The 2,678-nt window shown below is 41.0% G+C and overlaps 1 long non-coding RNA gene across 1 annotated transcript; it reads right to left on the bottom strand.

Annotated features, from left to right (window-relative positions):
* Window positions 1-510: 510 nt before the first annotated feature.
* LOC109940929 (uncharacterized) lies at window positions 511-1,948 on the bottom strand. The gene is made up of 3 exons (XR_002263697.2): window positions 1,838-1,948; window positions 1,306-1,363; window positions 511-544 (listed from the first exon to the last, which is right to left on the bottom strand). It is a non-coding gene; the product is annotated as an uncharacterized lncRNA (long non-coding RNA).
* Between the last annotated feature and the right edge of the window lie 730 nt (window positions 1,949-2,678).

The raw sequence follows: 2,678 nt of genomic DNA, 5'->3' as shown, positions 1-2,678 counted from the left end.
TATCATCACTAGATAGTCATGGAAACCGTATTTAAAAATTATCTGGTAATGATGCTACCTGCGGATAATAACCTTCGTTCATTCAATAAATGCCTACGTATACGACGAGCTTCGCCAGGAGGTATAGCTGATGGGGCACAACATACATTACTATGATCTGTTACATTTAATGTGCCATGAGCATATCACAATCCGTATGGTGGAAGGGAAAAAAGTCTGTAGAAGAGTTCTAAGGCACTTACTCCTTTTTTTCTGCTATTTGCATTAATATGCTCCATTTTGGATATCACGTTGTAACTATGATTGTAAAATTTTTATCGTAGCAGCATACACTGCCTATGTTATCAATCTGCAATTTACTAAGATTATGTAAATTAATTATATGACTTAGACATATAATCAGATGTCCATGTATGAAATCATGCAATGACACAATTGCACGGAAATGTAGAACAACGGAAGGCAAGAGCTAATTACCTCTTTGGATGAACCGTAGATACGTGATATTGATGCAACTTATGGGATTCAAAAAGGAGAAGGAACACTGATACAAAATATTGACAATACAATGTTAATACCAAGGTCCATGTGCAAGGAAAAGAAATACAGAGCATATGTCGCATGCCGCATATGAATAAATTGTGATGAAATTAAATGTTGGACAAAGGAGCCTAATAAATAATCGTTGTATTCGATACATAAAAACGTTCTATGAAACAAATATATATAATACGAAAGCATTAGTGGTTGGTCGGTGAGGAGCCAACAGTCAAGCATCATATGGGATGTTATGCCAAAAAATAGGCACACCGAACAGGCCATGCATACTCGAGGGAGTAAGTAAAAGGTTCAATAAAAAACATGGCAGAAGATTTATATGAGCTAATTTGGGAAACACATGATGCTAATACGCAAGTTGTCTTCATGCAATCTACAAATTATAAAACAACAAAATATACATAAAGGTATTTTGAAGCATGAGTTATAAGAAGACATGCTGCTATGTCTGAAATCGCTTGTCGATGGAGTTGTAATGCATAAGAAGAGGGTTAGAATCTAAATCGACCACACTATTTTTTTGGTACAAAGTACTGACAATACAACCCAACATTTAAATGTGAAGCCCGTTCAATACTGAAGAGGATTAGAACCTAAATCCCCCACACAAAAAGATATTGCAGCATGGCCTTATCTAAAGTGAAAACATTAATTGCGAAGTAGATAAAGCTGACATTTAAGCGAAGCATAACATGCAGCCGACTAATGATACCTTGATAGAAACGAAATAATACAAGAGATAGTTACCTCGTCGTTGCAGTCCTTAAGGAGGAGAGGTATTACTCAACGTGTTTCGAAAGGCAAGCTGCAATGAAAATGGGTGTAGCAGAGGAACACATTAAACCATCAGAAAGATTTTTTATTTAATATTGAAACCTAGAAGACTGACAAGATCACTCATAGGCGCTTTGTAATGTACGAAAAAATTTCTGAGACTCCAAGAAAAACAAACCGTAAACCTTTGAGTATACAGTAACATTTGGAAAATTGTACAGGCGATAGACGCAAATTTATAAACGATTTGTGATGGAAGTCAATGATTGTTTAGCGAAAACTCAAACCCTAAAATAGAGATAGCGAAGAAACTTTAAATCAAAGCGTGGCCGGTTGTAAAAACAGGAACCCTAAAACGAATGAGGCGTCAAAAAAATGGTGGTGCGCGGCTAGTCAAAAAACAAGAACCCTAAAATGAAGGAGACGTCAAAAAAAAAATAGTGGTGAATCGGATCAGCAGCTACGTCTAGTGCACAATAGAGGAGGGAGCGTGGACGAGAAGTACCTGTAGGTCGCGGCGGCACAGGACGCTAGGATGAACAGGCGGCGGAGCGGGCGGTGCTGTCCATGTCGTCGAGGCAGAGTTGAGCGTGGTGGACTGGTGGGCAAGAGACAATGGATGCGGATGAAGTTTCTAGAGCCGTATGGAATGGGAAAAGGCACAAAGCTACGACGGCTTGTAGCACCTGGGTGGACAGGGATCGTAGATGAAAAATCGGACAATCCATAAATAAGGAAATGACGTGGATAGCCTAATCACACCCGTTTTGAACCGTGTTTGTAAATAAGGAAATCAAAGCGTGGCCGGTTGTAAAAACAGGAACCCTAAAACGAATGAGGCGTCAAAAAAATGGCGGTGCGCGGCTAGTCAAAAAACAAGAACCCTAAAACGAAGGAGACGTCAAAAAAATAGTGGTGAACCGGATCAGCAGCTACGTCTAGTGCACAATAGAGGAGGGAGCGTGGACGAGAAGTACCTGTAGGTCGCGGCGGCACAGGACGCTAGGATGAACAGGCGGCGGAGCGGGCGGTGCTGTCCATGTCGTCCATGCAGAGTTGAGTGTGGTGGACTGGTGGGCAAGAGACAATGGATGCGGATGAAGTTTCTAGAGCCGTATGGAATGGGAAAAGGCACAAAGCTACCATGGCTTGTAGCACCTGGGTGGACAGGGATCGTAGATGAAAAATCGGACAGTCCATAAATAAGGAAATGACGTGGATAGCCTAATCACACCCGTTTTGAACCGTGTTTGTAAATAAGAAAATACTCCAGTAGTAGTAACTTATTAGCATTACAACAGGCCCGAGGCCCGCTTGTCAGAGGCGTATTGTTGGGGACTTGTTCT

This window comes from Zea mays, chromosome 7, assembly GCF_902167145.1.
Source record: "Zea mays cultivar B73 chromosome 7, Zm-B73-REFERENCE-NAM-5.0, whole genome shotgun sequence".
Lineage (NCBI taxonomy): Eukaryota > Viridiplantae > Streptophyta > Magnoliopsida > Poales > Poaceae > Zea > Zea mays.
Note: the sequence above shows the minus strand (reverse complement) of the source record. Positions and strands in the feature narration are given on the sequence as shown.